The sequence below is a fragment of the Passer domesticus genome, chromosome 19 (genome assembly GCF_036417665.1).
Source record: "Passer domesticus isolate bPasDom1 chromosome 19, bPasDom1.hap1, whole genome shotgun sequence".
NCBI lineage: Eukaryota > Metazoa > Chordata > Aves > Passeriformes > Passeridae > Passer > Passer domesticus.
Window position 1 is genome coordinate 10571686 of NC_087492.1, and position 20662 is coordinate 10592347.

At 46.0% G+C, this 20662-nt stretch overlaps 1 long non-coding RNA gene across 4 annotated transcripts; it reads left to right on the plus strand.

Annotated features, from left to right (window-relative positions):
* Positions 1–11764: 11764 nt before the first annotated feature.
* On the plus strand, positions 11765–14689 carry LOC135283703 (uncharacterized). Of its 4 annotated transcripts, none has more exons than XR_010349368.1 (4): positions 11765–12525; positions 12997–13094; positions 13182–13274; positions 14021–14689. It is a non-coding gene; the product is annotated as an uncharacterized LOC135283703 (long non-coding RNA). The 4 variants fall into 4 exon arrangements; XR_010349370.1 differs by having other exon boundaries at positions 13013–13094; XR_010349367.1 differs by lacking the exon at positions 13182–13274.
* The last annotated feature ends 5973 nt before the right edge of the window (positions 14690–20662 follow it).

A 20662-nucleotide genomic window follows, 5' to 3' on the forward strand; every position in this document is an offset into this window, starting at 1 on the left:
CTTTGGAGAAAAGGGTTTAGTGTGGAGGTAGCTGAGGTCTTGGACCTACGAGTGCAAACTTCCAACAGCAAATCTGGCTCAAGTCTGGAGCTCAGGAGCTGTGAAACAGATCTGGTCAGATCTGCTCCTAGGAGGTCCTTCAGAGGAAGGAACACAAGGAAGCTTTAATGCAGCAAAAAGTGAATTGCTGACAAACTTGTCTCTGGATATGTGCAGATGAACAGCTTTTCTACTGGCCAAAAAAACCCCACATGAAGATGTTCTGGAAGCAGAAATTAAATCCATCCCCATCCCTGAACTGCTCACCTACCAAGCAGTGCATTCCTGTCAGAGATCATGAGCACTGTCCCTGCTCCCAAATGTGCCCACACCCTCACTCTTGATGGCAGCCTGAGGATGGGGGAGTCTTCATAGCTGAGGATCTTTTCTTTTTACTTACAGACACTTGTAATGATTAAAACTCTTCTATGTAAAATTTTCAAGCCCTTTTGCATTTTGACTTGGGGCTTTGATGGAAGCTTTTCCTGCTCTGGACACTTGGAGCTTTAAATCTCTCTGTTCTTGGTCTGAGACCTGTAGGAGCTCAGTGCAAGAAAAGTGATGGGGCAGAAATTGCCCTTGAGGTACTTTTGTAGCAGGAAAGTTTGAGCTAAATGCTGGGGTGGGACATTATACCTCAGATTGCTATGAGGCATATTGAATTTAGTATGTGAGGCTATCAGATATACCTGGAATTACTGCATGCTCTTTAATTACAGAATCTGACTTAAGGTGTCTGTTTCCTTGGCTCTCTGGGATGTGTGCAGGTCTGAGCACACAGCTGACACACACATGCTGCCAGCTCATAACAGGTGACCCTGTCCACTGTCTTTGGCCTTAAAACAGTTCATTACATTGTCCAGCACTTTTGAGCCAGAGTAAGTGAGATTTATGGGTTGCCTGGGGATAATCATTGCAAGAAGAAAGATCAATGATATGCAAGTCAGTGGAAAGAACAGCAAGTTACAATATCTGCCTTGTTAGAAGACATCAAACATCTTCATAAACTATTTAAAGGTAGAAATGATCATTAACCTTTGCTGTAGCAAATTACATTCAGAGTGGTCAATGCCATTTAATATGAGTCAGGGTGACACCCCATTAGGGTGTGCAGGGACCTGGGGATATGTCTTGGTTTGAGAGACAGGTGTCTGGAAAGGAAGGCAGGAGCTTCCCTTGAAATGGAAAATGTAAACCCCCTCCCTCTGAATTATTATAATTTTGAAATTAAGGGACTCTCAGGAAAAGATATGGGAATAGGAATAACAGTTCTTTACTAGGAAAATTAAAAAATACAAATGGAATAATACAAACAAAACAAACAAGCAAAAAAAAAAAAAAACAAACCACCCAACAAACAAACAATAAACAAACCACTGCCAGAGTCAGAACGAGCCCTGTCCCCTGTGGGCAGGGTGGTGGCACAGTCCCATCCCATGGGGGCTCAGCCCTCCTGCAGTGCCAGCTGTGCTTCTGCTGGAGCAGGGATCCTGCACAAGGGGGGAGTTTTCCTCTGCAGCTCCAGGGCTGCTGGAGATGGGCCTGCTCTTCCTCTGGGAATGCAGGGCAGGAGAAGGCTGCTCCTCTGGCAATGCAGTGGGCAAAGGCTGCTGTGCTGTTCCAGGCTCAGATTGGATCCAGGTAGGAATGCTTGGCTCCTGCCCTGGGCGGAGCATCTCCCCATGGGATGCTGGAATTTGATCAGCCCTGCAGGGACACTCAGTGGCCATGGACAGCAGAGATCTCCTGGAGGGAGGATTGGCTGTGGGAGAGATAAAGAAAACTGCCCCATGAACAGCAGAGAACTGCCCCAGCACTGACAGAGGGTGATGGAATACACAGCCCCATTTTAATTTAATACAGGATATCAATGCGTTGAAGTCATTCTCACCCTGGGTCTGCCTTGGAGGGCACACTGGATGAGCAGACATGATGAGCACAATGTGTCCTTGCTCACCTCAGAAGAGCTCTCTGGCCTTGCTTGCAGCTGAACAGCAGCTGCATCACTTTGCATCCACCTCAGACAAACAGCCATGGATCCCTTTTCTACTTCCTTTAGTTAATTATTACTATTTTTAATATGATGTGAAAGCATCCCATTTTTCCTGGGGGGGGGGGGGGAATTCACAAGGTTGTTCCTTGCAGAGCCAGGAGAAGAACAGATTGTTCAGGCTTGTCTTGCTCCTTTGGAACCACCTTGAGCAGCTGATGGCCCCATCCCTCTTTGAGACCCAGCTCTACAGCAATACATCCCTTGGCTGCTTTTCTTTAAACGCTGTAGTCATGCTGCTGCAATTTAAAGTGTGATCTGTTGTTGATAATCTCAACCCTGCCTCTTCTCCTGGTGCTGAATCAATGACATTTTTTCTAAGCTGCCTACATCTGGTGTTTTACTGACGGCTGCATGTGGCCCTCTCACTTTAATTACTTCTGCTGGGTCTAGCACTATATGCTCTATAATGTTTCAGAGACTGCTTGCAATTAAAATAAAAAAATAAGTGATACATTACAGGTTACAAGCCAGTCAGTCTCCTTGCGGCTTTATTCTCTGAGCTGTCCAAGTGGCTCAAAGCCCATGGAGTATTAGCAAAAACCTGGGACACAGGAATGACCAGGAGGATTCCTGTCTTTACAGGCTCCTGAAGGCATCATTTCCTGAACATTGTTTTATTTTTCCAGTTCCTTTGCTCTCGAAAGAAAATGTTAGCATACTTAACTTTTCATGCCCGGTTTCCAGGGGACTCAATGTAATCAGTCTCCTTGCTGGGGAAGGGCTGTGTTTGTACCAAGTGAGCTCAGCTGATGGTTGGGGCACTTCACTTTTGTAGCTGCTTTAACAGCAGGTTGGGAGGGACTAATCAGATGCAGTTTTGAGTATTCTGGCTTCAGATCAACAAAATGCTTAAGCATGTGCTTAATTTTAAGCACTGCAATGGTTTTGCCCATGAAAAACAGGGACAAAATGTCACCCAGCCATCCTGCTGAGTAATCCTAACAATTATTTCTCATTCTTGTTTATTTCCCTCAGTGCTTCTTTGCCCCCACAAAATCTTTTAGGCATTCTAGAAGAGCAAGCACAGAAAAGCTGAAATGAAACAGCTCATGCAGGGAAGCACAAGCAATGTGGGGAATTTTCATTTAGCAATCCAAGCAGCAGATTTCTGTTATTATAAATACTGGCTGAATTCACTTGTGAAAATATACAACAGTTAATTTGCATGTAAAGTGACAAATTAAAATCTAAAATTCCCCATTTTGTTCCCTGAGTGGAATATAACATGACAAGCTTTGCAAAATGCCTGAGCTCTGCTCCAGTGGCACCCCCAGTCTGGTGGTGCTGCAGCCATCACATTGAACCTGAATGTGACAGAGCTTGGATCTGCACATGGAAACAACTCAACACAAATACTCAGAGGTGTTGGGAGCCTAAAACTCATTTCAGTCGGGTGATTTTTAGCACCTGGTCCCTAGAAACTGGGAACTGGGTTGAAGTACAGCCACTCTTTGCATGAAGATCAGAAAAGTGCCTTCTATCAGTAAGGGATAGAAGATTTGTCAATCCCATGTGGTGTAAAACCACAGGAGTGGCTGCATTTTGTTTTGGCTGAAAGCAGAACCTGTCTGAGCAGGGGCTGGGTGTTCAAAGGACAGTGAAGCCCTCCCCAGCTTCACTGTCCAGTTTGCAGTAAGGAGGGAGTGAAACACATGCTGATCCATAGCTTTTGTCAACCTTGCAGCCTTTCCTGGTATCTTTTCCAGTTCCTTTATCTGATTTTGTGAATTGGAAAGGTCATAGTGGCACAGGGTGCTCAATAGAGGCATGAGTGGTGGTACCTGCATTTTGTGGTAGCTGAAGGAAGGCTGCTCATCAAAGAAACTCAGCAACTCATCCCTGCTTATGGTCTGCTGTGTGTTGACATTTCCCTAGGAAGGACATCTCAGACTGGTCTGGAGAACTTTCCCTGGGAGAACTCTCCTTTTTGCCCTGGAGCCATCTCTCTTTTCTGCTGCCTGTTTGGCCCCTGCTGCCTGGAGGCACCGTGCAGTGCCCCATCACTGCTGCAGCCCTCAGCTCCCTCTGTGGCAGGTTCAGGGCATGGAGAGGTGCCACTGCTCATTTGTTACCCTGGCAAACAGCAGCAGCCCTGCTGACACTTGCATCCGTGAGCACTTTCCTCTGTAGAAATTCACTTAATCTTTCCTGACACTCTTTTGGTGGTTAAAGACAAAAAGCACTAGCTTATTCTCATTCCCAGACACTGATGTAGAGACCTGGAGAATTCAAGTGTTGATGAACTCCTTTGTTTTAAATTATTGCAGCAGAATGTAACAGAGAGTAGTTTTAACAAGGCTAAATGAAACCTAAGTTTTCTGAGTGATGCTGATGTCTTTTCTTAAGGGACATCAGTGGCAGCTGCTTGCTGCCTTCCAAGGCCTGAACTGCTCACAGTGGCAGAAAACACAAGTGAGGTCTCTGCTGAACTAAAATCTGCCTTCTCTGGGCTGAGCTCCTTCTTCTGATCCCTGCCCCACTGAATCCAGTAGAAAATATTCCCATGACATGGGATGGGGTGTCCTGAATTTCCTCTAGAGCAGGAAGAGTTGAGAAACCTCTGCACTGCAGTGTTGGGACCACTGGTGACCAAAGTCATGGACCAAAATCATGGACCAAAATCATGGACCAAAAGGAGGAGGGAGTAGCACCTGCCATCCCAAACACAGAACCACCAACACAGATGTAACTGTGAACCAAATGCTCCTCCCTAGGACCGTAGGTTGTGCCACACTCCCACTGCAGCCATCTCAAAAAGAAAACCTGTTTTGGGTTTGGTTTGTTCTCTTTTATTCCTGCTCATAGCAAATGGCAGCCGAGGCATGGGCAGTGCTACAGGGAGAAGCCGTGAGCTGATGCTGAAGGAAGGATTCTGGATGTAGCACACTAACAGAACAGTGGTTAATAACATTCTGAAGAAAAGCAGATCTCTAATGCACAGTGTCCAGCATCCGAGAGATTTCCCAGAGCAGGCAGGTGGGAAGAGTAGCAGGGCTATAAGGGAGGGTGTTTGAGCTCCCCTTCTGCATGCAGGAGAATTCCTTAATTCAGTCTCAGAGAGGAATGTGGAGAGGTTTTTTTCCCAACCCTTCCCAAGCCTGTGCTGCAGTTTATCAGGAGATCAGGGGCTGTAGGAATCTCACAAGACATTTTAACCCCTGATTTTCCTCTGCTGTCCACTCAGCCCCTCATTCCCTGTCCTCCACAGGGTTTGCCCTGCTCCCACAGCAGTGCAGAAAACTGCCAGCCGCCAAAAACACAGCAGGGACATAAACTTTGCATACAGGGATGTGTGTTCACACAACACCCTGCTCTCATCCTCAGTGGTCACAGCTGTGACAGCCCTCCCAGCAGCACAGCTTCTGATCTGAGGAGAGGCACATGATGCTTCTGTAGGAGGAACCTAAAGGAAAGTTGTTAAAAACAAACACTAACCCCAATCTCTCCCCATCCAAAAGAACAAGATCCTCAACGCCCCTGCTCTGGGGTGATTCACCTGGCTGTTCCCTCTCCAGGCTGAGCTCTCACTGCAGACACTGCCACAGACCTGGCACATCTCCCCCACACAGAGATTAATTAATGCTCATGGTGCCTACTCAGTGAGAGATATCTAAAGCTCCAGGAAGAAGGATCTTTTGATGGCAATATCTATTCATAAACCCTTGGAGCAGAGCTGGAGGGAGGCTTCAGCAGAGCAGCCCAGAGGCACTGGGCTCTGCCAAGGGAGGAGAGGCAGCAGCTGACCCAGCTGTATCCAGCTGTTGTCCTGCTGGGCCACTATTTCTAAAATCAGAGTTGGTGACTCAGATAAGCATCCTACAGCTTTACCTCTGCTGAAGGATTTCCCCTGCATGAAGAAGGAGCCCAGGTTTTCTCTGCACTACAAAACATTGTTTTTCTGGTAGAGCAAGCATGTGTTTGTTTAACAAGTACATTGGTGTTCTGCAAGGGAGAGGGCAAGTGAGGAAGGTGTGTAGGTAAAAAAGAGTAAGTGGCAGTCACTCTACTGCCAACCAACCTGTATAGCACTGCTATTTCAGCCTTTGTTCAAAGAGGAATGATTATCCAGCACACCCTTTAGTTCTCAGGCAAGAGGGAGAGCCTGGATTCAACCTCACAACAACCTCTCTGCACCAAGGGGTTACAAAAGTACTCAGGGTGTGCCAAAGCAGAGTCTCAGGCTGCCAAAACCCTGCTGGGCTCTGTGGGGCCCTGGTGCATCCCTGAAGAGGCTGTGAGGTGCCAGGCAGGACCTGGATCCTGGCCTGGCTGTGGCACAAACTGCAGGGGTTCCTGGTGGTCCCCATGTGCCTGGCTGCAGCCCCACTGGAATTAGTGATGACAGAAAGCACTGCCGTGGTGTGTGAGGTGTTAGTAACCTCCAGCAGCGTGTGTGTAGCTGATAGAAAAGGCCAGGATAAAGCTGTGTTAATCAGGGATATTCAGAGAGCTAACACATCCCTGCTAGCGTGGGAGGGGATGTTGGATGTGTTACCCTCTGAGGTTGGTGGAATAGCAGCAGTAGCAACGTGCTGCTCCTGCTTTGCTGAAAGGCTGTGGGTTTAATTTCTGCTTCTAAGCAGTGCTATTTGCAAATCCATGGAGGGTACAGAGCAGATTTCTAGGACATGGACTTGTATATATTCATCCTTTTCATCCCACACTCCTGACCTTGGGGTATAATGTATGCTTGTGTACCTTTGTAGAGTGCCCTTTGCTAGACAAGGAAGGCAAGAAGATGAGCCAAAGGTTGTGCTACTGATCTGGATTTGGGGAGACATGGGTTTAATTCCCCATCCTTATGCAGTCTCCTTGTGACAAAATCTCGCATAATAAAAACCTTCAGGAGGTGAGGTTCAGCAAGAATGACACAGAAACTGCAAAAAAAAAAAAAGCATTTGTTAAAAGGTGGAAAACATCCTAAGGCCCATGGTTCTTAACTGTCAAGTATTGTGTCTTGCCTAGAGGTCTGAGACCTTGTGTGTGTGTGCTCTGTTCAGCTGCAAACAGTCAGAATAATGAAGATGGACATTTTTGGCTCTCTGGATCAAATAGTGATGGTTGTGACTGCAAATTAATAGAAGAGGGGGAAAGTAAGAGCATAAAAGGCAGATTTTCAAGCACTGGCTGCCAGAATCTCTTCACAGGGCAAAGGTGGGTCAGGCAGGGCAGCTGCCTGATAAATCCTCCTGGGATGTCTCTGTTTCCATCCTGTTACAGAAGAGTTCACATGATGGCTGCAGCCAGGGAATGTGGGAACGCCGGGCAGACAAGTCCTGGTGATTAAATTATTTATTTATTTTCCCAAACTCCAGAGACTCTTTAAAAGACTTTCCTAACGTGGCTGTAATAATTTCTACCTGCAGACAGCTCTGACTTAATTTTCAAGGATGATCTCCACTTTAGAGGTGGCAGAAGGATCATTTTAAATGGCACATGTAGGCAACAGATTAAATATATTTATTGTAAGTCCAGTGCAGCAGCCAGCACAGATGAGATGTCCTGGACTCTTTCTGTCTATCTCTGAGAGGAACCAAGGCTGAGAGTCAAGGAGTCTAAAGTTATTGTTTGGGGAAGAGCAACATTACATGCACAGCAGAAATCACCCACTTCAGTTCCTCAACTCCATGCTCTGAAGAAATACCATGAGTTTCTCTGAAAAGCATTTGCTTTCTGCATTGCCAAGGGTCCATCCACCCTTGGTGCCATACCCTGTGTGTGTGATGGGATCCAGCCACAGGAGGGGGACAAAGATGCACTTGGTGAGAGAATTTTAACATGTAAGAGATTTAACCTAACCTCTGCTGGCAGTGGCACTTCCCTGCTGCAGGCAGAGGATCAGAGCACATGCCTTCCAGTCCTGGGGCTTTCAGTCTTGCCATGTACACACAGCAGATCCTGAGCATTGGGACTGTGCTGTCTTGTTTGCAAAGGTCTTTTGATCATTATCATTGCAGGAAACAAGTGAGCAGATACAACAGGCAGTGGGAAATGCTTGAGAGGGAGGGTTTACCAGTGGGAAATGCTCACCCTGCCCTTGGTGTTGGCAGGCAGGGAGGCTCCTGTGTCAGAGGGTCTCTCTGAGCCTCCCCAAGCCTCTGTGTGGGCTGGTCCATCTCCTCTGCATCTCACCAACAGTGACCAGTCTGGTGTGGTGCCTATCAAAACACACCCATACACCAGGATTGCCAGTGTGAGACAGCAAACCCTGCCCAGTCTGGAAGGTGCTGGTTGGAAACCCTGCCTGTGGTGCTGATGGAAAACTCCTGTCCCAGACTGTAAGGCAAGATGTGTTCTATTGTCATCTGTTAGACGTGTGGCAGTTCTCTTCTGCTCATTGGGCAGTTTTCTGTATCTCTTCCACACCAATCCTCCATCTGGGGGGACATCTGCTGATAACGGAACATCGAATGTCACTGCATGGCTGATACAAACTACAGCAACCCAAGAGGGAGGAGCCAAGCATTCCTACCTGGATATAATCTGAGATTCTGGAACACCAGCATTGCTTCTCCACTGGATTTCCCAGAGGAACAGCAGCTGTCTCTTCCACTGGATCTTCAGAGGAAGATTACACCCTTTCTCCAGGATCCCTGCTCCAACAGAACCACACCTGACACTCCAGGAGAACTGCAGCCACAGTTCCAACTGGACTGCTACCAGCAGCCTGACCAACAGGGTGTCAGGACCTATTCTGACTCTGGCAGTGTTTTAGTTTACTGCATTGTTTATTTTATATTTTCTTCCCTAATAAAGAACTGTTATTCCTGCTCCCATATTTTTGCCTGAGAGCTCCTTAATTTCAAATTTATAACAATCTGGAGGGAGGGGGTTTACATTTTCCATTTCAGGGGAGGCTCCTGCCTTCCTTAGCATCACCTGGCTTTCCAAACCAAGCCCTTTGCCATGGCTGAGGCAAAGGCAGCCTGGTGCAGCTGGGGCTGGAGATGGAGCTCCCTGAGCAGGAGGGAGAGCAGGTGGCCGAGCAGCAGGGAGGAAGGCTTGCCAACCACACACATCACGAGGAGCCTGAAAGGAAACAATTTGTTTAACTAGTTTGCCAAATAATATCTATATTATGAATGCACCAAACGTTGCTTATTCTTCCTTTCCTCCTCACTGGAGGGTTCTTGCTTCCAGGATGAAGCTGCTGCTTCCTCCAGTTCATAGCTAGGGAAGGGCTGGGAAATGCTGCTGAAGTCCCAGTGGGTCTTTGCTGCAAGCCAGTGAAGGTGGAAGGGGGGTTTGTGTTCCTGTGGGTCACTCCCACAGCTTTCCCTGGGGACAAGTTTGCTCTGTGTGTTCCAGACTCTTCCTTCACCTGCTCCCAGCTTTGAGTTCACACCTGTTTATCCCAGTTTTGGGGAGCTCCAGGGTGCAAGGCCAACACCTGTGAAGTGCTGCTTCTCTGCTTCTCAGCTGGTCCCTGTGGCTCCCAGTCCAGCCTGATGCTCTCCTAAGAGGCCTCAGAGATGGAGTTTCAAGTGAACACAACCCACATCTAAGGCAGCTTTTTCCAAGAGTCAGGTTAGGATCCTAAATTACCCAAATTCCTGGGTTTTGTCTGGAGCTGTCCAATATAGGTCATTGCCATGCTCAGAGCTTTGTAGTTAATATGAACCAATCTGATATTAACTGGGGTGGTGTGTGGCAGGGGAGCTGTTTGAAATGAGGCTCAGTACATCAGAGGAGCAGTGAGCATCCAGAAAGCAGCAGAGGGAGGGTGACAATAGGTGTGCAAAGGTGTGTGCAAGGGCTGCAGGGTGCTTCAGTGTCAGAACCTTGTGCTATAGTAAATGAGCACTCCTAATCCTCCATAAAACTGAACAGTGAACTCTCCAAAAGCTCCAAAAGTAATGTTCTAGCTGCAATCAAATTCTCTGATTTTCCCCTAAGTGACAGGGTTTAAAAGGAAAATTGATGAGGAGATGGATGTGACATGACTTACAAGGGCATTAATGGAATTCTAGAAAAACATTCATAGCAGCATAAGAAAAATAAACACAGTAGAAAAGTATTTATGGATCTACACTGCCTTAAATGGTCACCAAAACAATTTCTTTTTCTGTCTCCCACAGGAAAAAAAATGAAACTAGGAAATATAATAAAAACACAAACTTCAGCACTGGCTGTTGCCTGGCATTTACAGCCTTTCTGGAGCTTGCAAAACACTGTAAGTGCCTGGATAGAGGCAGTGCCACACAAACACACTTGCTGATCTTTGCAAGAGCTGAGGTGCTTTTCCTGTTCTGTCAAAAGTCATTTGGGGTTGGTGGCTGGCAGGAGAGGAAGGCAGAGAGAAGGGCTGGAGGGTTTGAAAGTGGCATAACTAGGCAGGCAGCTTCCCCTCTTCTCCCACTTGTACTTTCCCATTGTGACTGCAGAAATATTTTCCTCTAGTGCTTCAGCTTCACTTAACTCTCTCTTTGATCAGTGTTTATAGTAATGGAGCTTGGTATAAGCTCTAATATCCCTAAATGCTGTAAATATATATCTATAAACACTAAACAAAACATTCCCTATATAATAAACAGAGACCAGAACTGTGAATTAGGGCCCCAGACAAGGCAGATGCACAGCAACAATTCTCAAGGACTTTGAAGTTAAAAGCCTGGCTGTGTAAATGTAAGAGCTTTTGTAAGTCAAACTAAAAGTCTCATTAACGCAGAAGTTCCATGATCAGAAACCTGACTAGTTCAATGAGAATCCCCAAGGACACGAGTATTTAGCACACTTTCTAATTAAAAGAAGAGAATTATGGTACAGCAGTTAAAATATGGTTTATACTCATCTAGGAAATATTCAGTGGATTGTGTGAGCAGAGAACCCTGCCAGGGCTCTGCAAACAGGACACGAGCAAACCAAGGTGCACCAGGCAGGACTGAGAGCCTCCTCTGTGCTGGGGTGTTGTCACCTTGGGTGATGCCTCAGCTTTCAGCTTTTCTATTTTTCACATTCTGTGCTGCTTTAGTGTGTGTGTCTGGGCTTCCTATTAGGGGATGGTGAGCTCTCTTCACAGAGTAGGGAGACAAAACAATTCCTTCTCTAGCTGGTGACCAAGGACAAATGATCCAAATCTCAGGCCCAAGAGCACAAACAACGTGGAGTGAAGAGAGAAAAACAAGAAGGATGGGACTGCATGGGCTGGAGCTGTTTTGGACAATTAACTCCAATATACAAATGGAGCAGAACTTATAAATAAAAGTGACAGACCCCATGACTAATTGTCCATTTTGTGGCCATTTTGGGTTCACCTGGGGTGCAGCCCTGGCTGGGCTCTTGTGCCCAAGGTGGATCCATTGAGCCCTCCTAATAAATCCCTACTTTATTCTTTAATTCTGTCTAGCCTCTGTTCTAGGTCAGCTTTCTCAAGCATCATCAGCACACCCAGGGCTGCTTGGAGTCAGGCTTGCTTCACTTTCCTCATGCTATACAGCACTCAGCCTTGAAAACTAGATGTTAAGGACTTCATTAAGCCCTAAATATAGAATATTGTAGTCATTTGAAACATGGTGTTTTCAGGGAAAAAATTATCCAAAGCAGAGAGAACAGGAGAAGGAGGAAACACAAAACTTTCCCATTTAAGAAACAAATGAGTTCAGGTGGCTTTAGTTGAAAGGGGTAATTAAAAAGTGAAAAAGCAAGTGAAGCCAATTGGTTACAGGAGCTGAGTTGCAGGTGTTTGTGGAATGAAAGGTTATCCAGGTCCCAGATGTTCCCACCATCTTGTCTCAGATGCCTTCAGTGCCCTCTCCAAGCTCCTGCTTTTCTCTGTACAGAATAACCAGGGCAAGTATAGCTGTGTGAGATAGGTTTTTGTTATTTAGTACTTTTAGTGCTAGCAGTATTATTATTTTAATGAGCAGTTATTCAGTGTTGTCTCTGCCCTGGTTTACCAGTCTGTGCTGCTATTTGTGTGAGAGCTGCCTTGTGAGCTGTGAGGGAAGTGAATTGCTCTGAATCTGACTGCAGTTTACACTGGGGGCAATGAGAGATTGACCAGGTCTATGATCTCAGTGAAACTGGCACAAATATGGGCTTTTGAAAATGGAGAAGCTGCCTACATGGTATGAAAGGTGTTTTTGCAGTGTATTCCCTTTGAGTTTGGCAGAGAACAGGTTTTTCAGCTATCAGTTCAACTGGGTCTCTTAATGAACAGCTGTTCCTCATTGGCAGCCACCAGTTTCTTGTGGATTATTTCTGAAACAGCAAGAGACAGCAGCAATCATTTCTGTTACCCTTGACTAAAGGCTGCCTGTCAAAATGTTTCCTCCATCTCTGTAGCAAGGATTAGGGTGTTTTTCCCAGCTCATGAGGAGTTAGGTGATCTTAAAGGATTTCCCAGTCTGCTCCCAGATTCCTCCAAAAAGTCTCATTTGTAAGTTTGTGACCAAAGAAAATAAATATCAGATCAACAGCTACCTTTCCTTCAAGTGAGTCAAAATGTTGTATCTTCCCTTTGACATCCTTTAAAGAGCTTCTTTTTTGATCTAAAATGAAGAAGACAATGTTTTATAAAATATTATTTCAAAGCCAAAATTAGGAAGTCTGAAAGTTTCATTTTGAAAACACAGAATGAAGAGACTTCCACAGCTTTGAAACTCTTGAGACATATTAAGTGAAATTTTTATCAGACTAGGCTTTTCTAGAGTTAACTTTGCAAGAATGACAGACTACAAGCATATTTCATTTAAAACAGTTTTTAAATGGTAGTTATGCAAAAGCAGAGCTATTTTGGGAAGGTCCCCTCTGTGAGAGCTGCTGCTGAAATTAGCAGCTCCTGGTGCCTGCCATGTGTTTGTACTTTTAATATAGGTAACCCTGAGCCAAGGTTGGAGACTAATGCCCCACTTAGTTTCTCACTAGTGAGCTGCTGCAGTTTGCCCTTTTCTCCTTCCACTCAGGATGTTCTTAGCGCAGGTACTTGCACTGAGGAGGAAAACAGACTCCACAGGAGTGGGTGAAAATGAACACAAGACACCCCTGTGCTCAGGCTCATCTGGTAAGGAGGGAAGAAGGGAAGGGCACACCTGGATCACTCTAGAAGCTTCCTCAGGATTTCTTGGGGTAGATAATGGTATATTTTTAGCAGCATTTCCATCTCTGATGCTGAGGAAGGTTTTTGCACCATACCTGTTTGGTGCCGTCAGGAGTTTATCCACTGGAGTTCTCCCCACCCTCGGTAATACTCTAGGAAGAATCAGAGGCATTTGGGATGTTGGGGCTCCTGTTCCATCTGTTCTTCATTTGCTCCTTTCCAAGCTCCTGAATGCCTTCAGCAACCAGGATCAGCCTCCTTCTCAAATCTCTTTCTCCTTTGCTTTGCCCCAGTACACTTTACCTCTAAGGCAGTTTTCTTTCTGCTAGCGTTTTCACAATATACATGAAAATGCCAACATAATTAAATAAACCAGTGCTGAAACCCTCTAAAGAACAATTATCTTTTGTTTGAAATACTCCTGGCAGAAATATTGGAAAACTGACATGTAATTAGTACATTGAGCCCCACTGCAGCATTAAATACAATCAGGGCTCCTAACTCTGGCTTCTCTGGGATTCCAATTGACCAGTGATAGTGAATTTGTGAACTGGTTTTATACACTTGCACACTGTTAGTACAATAATTTTAAATGCTGCTTCAAACCTATACTTTCCCAGTCTTCATTTTGCTTGTCAGGCTCTTCTTCTTATCCAGAAAACTTCACCTTTAAATGGCTTTTCTCTGCTATCTGAGTGATCGGGGGAGAGAGAGTAGTGTTGGATATTAGCCCAAAACCAGACTAAAGCAGAGTTGGATTAATTGTATGACTCCCAGGGGATGAATCCCTTAGAGTTAGACCTTAAAAAATACCTGGTCCCCCAAAATGGCAGATGGGGTGATTTCACAGTACTTGCACATCAAACCCTCCTTGATTCCACTTGTCTTAGGTGCCTGAACACACCAAAAGTTGCCTGGCAAGACAGAGGCCTGAACCAGGATGATGAAGGCAACAGGAATATGGAAGAAAATCAGTGGCTGTGTGTGAGGAGTTGGTTGGACACGGAGCCCCCTCAGGTGCAAAGCCAGAAGCTGTAAGGCCTGGCAGGATCAGGATGGAGGAGCTGGCAGCTCCCTCACCCTCCCTAAAGGGAAAGAGCTGCCAAAAGGGAACGCAGCCCTCGAAGTTGTTTGTTCTTCTAACAGCAGGTTGAGTTGGCTTTTATGTTTCCAAATGTGTATCTGTGCACCTCCCCACTGATTCAGAGCAGCTGATATGCCAGGAGACCGGGAGGATGGCTCCTGGGGAAGACAAAAATGCTGGTAGAAAGGGAAATTTCACACTCAGATATCTGGAGTCTTTTTTATCATAAAAGAGGAAGAGCAAGCTGTGCATGACAGGTATTAGTCATATTATGCAATTCAGTACTGGGAAGTACACAAGGGCTGCAATGAGAAGCATTGTGTGAGAACTGATGTAAAACTGACTATTCACACTAAAACTACTTCAGCATTTCTATGAGTGCTTTATCTTGAAAGCACCTCATATAAATATTTCCAGAGGTAAAAGATGATGTGAGTCTGCAGGGTATTAAAATCTGGAGGGGAGGACTAGTCTGAAAGCAGGTTTGGAAGGAAGCTGCTCCTCAAGGACAGCAGTGACTCTTGGGATGTGCTGCTCCCCTGGCTGTGAGCAGAGCCCAAGGCACAAAGCTCCTGGCAGTCGGGTTCCTTGTGCTCCCTTCCAGCACCACAGAGGGATCCAGGTTTGTTTCTTGTGACAAATGTTGAATGACTTCTCACGGGAGAGCTGTTGTGTTTGCTTTGGGCTGTCATTGCTTTCTGTGCTCCCTTGAGCATTGTCCTAGTGGGCTATCAGAGGAAATGGGGATTTGATGCTGCAGTTTGTCCCATCCTAGATGGTTTGCCATCGCTAGAGTGGTGATGTATTCATTCCTGGGATAGGCTTAGAAGCCCTTTGCCAGAAAAATGTGTGGTGACCTTCTAAAGGGAACTGTGTGACACCCCCCACTGTCCTACAGAGTGGGGTTTGTGACAAGAGGGTCCGGGCAGTACAGGACGGGCACCCAGAAATCCCCAGGGAAACCTGGGTGTGGCACTCACGTTCTCTGAAAAATCCCTTTGCCCAGGATTTTTCTCCTGGGAAGCTGAGAAGCCTCAGAGAAAAGGGAAACAATTCTTAATCTCATTTGCTTCTCCTGTGTTGTGCTCATGTGGACAGTGTTTGGAGATTGTTTACCCACAGGTGATTGTTTCATTGCATTCTGCTGTGAGTTGTTTTCACTCTTTGGCCAATCAGGGCCAAGCTGTGTCAGACTCTGGAGACAGTCACGAGTTTCATTGTTATCTTTTTAGCATTCAGTAAGTATCTTCTCTGTATTCTTTAGTATAGTATTCTTCAATATAATATAGTATCATAAAATAATAAATTAGCCTTCTGACAACATTGAGTCAGATTCATCACTCCTGCCTTTGTTGGGGCTCTTTGATTACAATACCTGGGCAGTTCCCCTGTTCAGCACAGGGACAAGGACAGAGCCAGGGCTGCCACCACTGCAGCCTCAGCAAGGCTGAAAGAGGAGCAGGGAGCTGGAGAAGGTACAGCCACATCTGTGGGACCTGCAGGGGACATGGGGCCACTGGTCCTTCAGCTGTGACAGAAAACTCCTACCAGGAGGTGTCACAGCAGAGATTTTGTCACTGGAAAACCTAGAAGGGTTGGAGAGCACTGCTGGCAGCAATCAGAGGACTAATTAAAGGACTAATTGCTACACAGAAAAGTGAAGTTAATGACAACAGTTAAACAAAGTCACATATTGGTGGTAATAATTCAGTACTGCCTTCTCAACCTGCTGAGCACAAGGTGATAGCAGTGCAGGATGTTAAAGGAAATATCAAGTCCTACAGAAAAAAACAAATGCATTTTGTGGTTGAGAGCCACAAAAGTGTGAGTTCTCTTCAAGAAAGAGTCACCTGCACTCCACAATCTCCAGCAGTGCACAGAAAAGGGGATTTCTGTGCCGTGGCTGCAGGTGCAAGCTGGATGCAAAGCCCTGCTCCCCTTCAGGGGTAATTGTGTGTGGACAAGCCTTTGTGCCCTGTGGTGGCTCTGGGCAGCAGAGCCCTGGCTAAGTCTCCACATGAGCACCTGAATCATCTCCTGGGCGCCCCTTGGCCTCTGATGTGTGAACACAGAGCAGCACTGAGGATCCAGCTCTTCCAACCTGTTAACATCGTGGATGAAAATGCACATTTCTGCCCTTGAAGAAGTGGAATCAGAGGAGTCTGTGATAGGGGAGCGTGGCACGGATGAAAGGGGAATGTGAAGGACTTTGAACATGTAAGAGAATGTGAACAGTGGTGATCCCAGAAGGGAAATTCTTCAGGGAATTAGAAAGAAAATAGATGTTAGGGAGGCAGGATTAAAACTGATTGAAGTCAGAGGGGGGAAGCTGGATCTGAGTTTTGATCATGAAAAGGCTGAGAGGAGGGAGAGTAATCTGAAATCAAAGCACAGATGGAAATCAAACCTGAACATGAAACAACCTGCAAATCTCTGTCTGGAAGAGATGAGATCCAACGACCCAATAAAGAGAGATGAGGGGTTTTCTTGGATCCTTGCAGAAGGACAGCCTCCACCTGGAAAAGGGTCCAAAATTCCCCTGGCCTGGCAGGAGAAGGGGAGAAGGAGAGTGCTTGTCATGACTGAGAAGGTTTTGCTACAGGTCCTGAAGGAAGAACCAGCAGGGTTACACCCACACCCCCACCCAGTAAAGAGGGCTTTTACTTGTCATTTCCACCAGCAATCATGTTTCCTCTCCTTTTATGTGTCTGTTTCTGACACTGTCCAAAGGGCTGAACTTTTTCTGTCTCTGCTGAGGCCCTCAGAAGATGCCCTTGAGTGGGGCTGGCTGGGAGCCAGGGGGAAAACCACAGCTCCTGCAGCCAGATCCCTCCTTAAGCTGCTGCTGAGCCCTGTGCATGCGTGTGTGAAGTGTCCTGCCAAGCTGATGGGCTGAAGCTGCAGAATTAACAGCGTTGACTCAGGCCTGAAGACTTTAAAAGAATTTATATCAACAGATTTTAGAGATCTTAAAATATACAGCTTGAGTAGCCTTAGGTTTCTCAGGCAGCTGCCAAATCAAACTGAATAATAAAATAAAACTGAATAATAAAGCGATCGCACAGTGTAAGATCAAGCCAGGGCCAAGCAGAGGCACCTCCAGTAATTACTGGATTGGGAGCAGCCTCCTGACAAGCCTCGAGTTTCTGATGACATGCTGAGAACCAAAAACAGCAACAGGATTTCTCTGAATGAAAGCAGCTCTTCCCTGGCCTCCAGATTTACTCCCTGTTTGTTCCTTTTGCTCTTTCCTGTCAGTGAGACCTGGCCAGGGGAGGTGCCAGGCAGGGCAGGGCAGTGTGAGGTGCTGCTGGTCCAGAGCAGCAGGGGCAGGGAGGAGGAGGAGGTGGAGGAAGTGGAGAGCTGGGTGTCACCCAGGGGAAAGGGGGCTGCCAAAGGAGGAGCAGACCCTGGAGAAGGAGGAGGTGGTGGTGGTGGAGGAGGTAAAGGTGAAGGAGTTGGTGGAGGAGGAAGAGAAGGTGGAGAGCTGGGTGTGACCCAGGGGGAAGGGGGTTCTATCTTGTTGGGCCAGGGTTTTATGAGCCTTCAAAAGGGAACCTAATACACCCAAGGATAGCTTAGCTATTACCTTTGGAGGCAAATAATGAGCAGGATGGCTTCTGCTGCAGTGTTAGAAACAAAAAGGTTTAATAAAAGGCAAAATAACAAACAGAAAAATCCAAGCCAGGTATAGTGGTTTGCCCCTGGTAGAACCACCTTCACAAAAGCAGTTTAGTTCTTTTGTCCTCCTCTTTTTCTACCTTATGGGCCAGGCGGGACTTTTTGGCTTCTATCCAATTAGGTGACCCCAAGGTTTTAGTGAAGTCTCTGAGGTCCTATGAGGTAGCTTTTCACCTGATCGTTGAGAGAAACTTCTGGGTTTCTTTCCTTTTTTGGGGGACAAAGGCTAGCTTTGCCACTCTGTCATTAGGGGGCACTCTCCTACATTCCTACAGAAGGGATCTGTCAAAGGGGGAGCAGACCACAGACGAGGAGGTTGAGGAGTTAGTGGTGAAGGAGGTTGAGGAGGTGGTGGAAGAAATGGAGAGCTGGGGGTGACCCAGGGGGAAGGGGGCTGCCAAAGTCGGTTCAGACCCCAGAGAGGACAGAGCTGATGGATGCTGAACCTGGCTCCTAAAAGCACCACTCCCAGCTCCTAGGCTGCTGCCACACCTGGGACAGGTGTGTTCTCTCCCCTCTCCCCAAAGGATGAAAGTGCAGGTCCTGTAGGTGCCAGTGTCCCTTGGAGACCCTAGCTGTGGGTACAGGAATGGATCATCCTTTCTCTGCTTTTTATTATTTACTTGAAGGCTGGAAAAGATCAATATTAAAAGCCTACTGAGGGGTTTAAAAAATGGCCTTGAGATGTTCATTTTTCATTATTTACATTGCAATAGCGCCTCAGAGCTGTAAAAAGCCCAACTAGGAACCCTCCATTTGCTTTAAAGCTACATGTGTTTTGTTTGGGGGTTTAGGGAAGAGGACACTTAGAGGTTTTTTGAAAGAAAGATTTCATTTTTTGATAAAAACATCCTGGGAAAAATGAAGCTATTGAGGAAGGGGAACCAATTTTTATTCTTTTTTGGTGACATTTTTCATGAGATAAAATGTAATTCCTGAGAAGCTCTAACTTTGGTCCTTTTTTCATCCTTAAAAGGTTTCTTTCTCTCTAGACTCATGGCATCCATTTCCCATTGTCCTATCAGAGTGCCAGGGCAAATATATCTTTCTATTTTGGTATTGTCAAGAGGTAAGGTTTGAAAGGAAAGGTAATATCTTTTCTTAGAGGGACTGATAGAACTGGGAAAAAAGAGACTTATTTTTGGGCATAGAAGCCCTGTCTGACTCTTTTGTTTATAAATTGCCCTTCTGTTCTCCCAGAGACCTTCCTGGCTCTACAGTGAACTCTTTTAACTCTCGCACAGACACTCAAAAAGCACAGTCACAATATATCTTCACTGATCCTGCAATCTCCTGGTCACCTCTGCTTTCTCTCCTCCTTCAGCTCCTCACTCTCTCTGTTTTGCAATCTTCTCAAGTGGCATCTGCAGCTGATATTTTATTACTGATCTGTGCCTTTTTCTAATTCTCCATTATTTGGGGCATATCCTTTGTTATCTGTGTTAGACTCTTCTGTGCCCTGGGGATATTTATCACTAATTGATTCACATAAATGGGAAGGTAAACATCCATTTTTCTTAGAATATACATTTTCCTTGAAGCGGGACAATCCCTAGAGCTTTTATTTATTTTTTTTTTTCCTTTGTGGTGTCATGCATGGCTGGTTGGAGCTAAAATGGAATAAAGGTGATGTCTGCAGTGGGCTGAGCAGCATGTTCAGGATTTGTGTTTGTGCCTTTGTGGCTCACTGACCACACTGGGAGAAGTCACAGCTTCCACAGAACTCAGTGGTAGATGTTCCTCCACCCCTCTGTGGGGAAAATGTCCCCTGCAAGCCCTCAAAAGGGGCAGAGAGGCTGACTGAGGCTTGGGGAGGAGGGAGGCCATGGGTTCTGTTCAACATTTCCATTAACAACCTGGATGATGGAATTGACAGTGCACTTATGAAACTTAGAGGTGGCACTGAGCTAGGAGTGACTGCAAATGTATTGGGCAACAGAATGAGAATTCAAATGAGTTCTACAAACTGCAGAAATTGTTTGGGGGAGGAAAAAAAAGGAATTAAAGACAAGTGCAAGGCACAATACATGGGTGGAATAATCAATGCAGGGTATGAGGAAGAGGCAGGGGTTCTGTGGAAAGGGAACTGGTGAGCAGAGGAAAATAAAGAAATTCATCAGGTCTCAGTGTCACCTTGGTGGGAAGAAAGGGCAAGTATAGGTAGGATATTGTATTTGTAGGGTGCCCTATAGCAGGAAGGAATGATGAATCTGACTCCATGTTCTCAGAAGGCTAATATATTATTTTATTATACTATATTATATTAAAGAATACTATACTATACTAAAGAATACAGAAAGGATACTTACGAGTTTTCATTATTATCTTTTTAGCATTCAGTGACTCTTTCCAGAATCTGACACAGCTTGGCCCCAATTGGCCAATGAGACAAAACAATTCACACCAGAATGCAATGAAACAATCTCCAAACACATTCTAAAGCAGCAAAACACAGGAGAAGCAAATCAGATAATTATTGTTTTCCTTTTTCTCTGAGGCTTCTCAGCTTCCCAGGAGAAGAATCCTGGGTGAAGGGATTTTTCCAGAAAACATGACTGCCACAGTAGGACATCAAATAACAGGCTCCTCGGACAGCAGAATGTGCATCAGAAAAGCCTTTTGATGGTGAGCAGTGCTCAGCATGGGCTGAGGGTGCTGAGGAAGAGCAGCTCCCAGGGGTGAGACAGGCACAGTGGTGGGGCAGGAGGAGGCAGCAGCGTTGTCTCTGTGACTTGTCTTGTCACAAGTGCTTGTTGCCCTTGTGCCC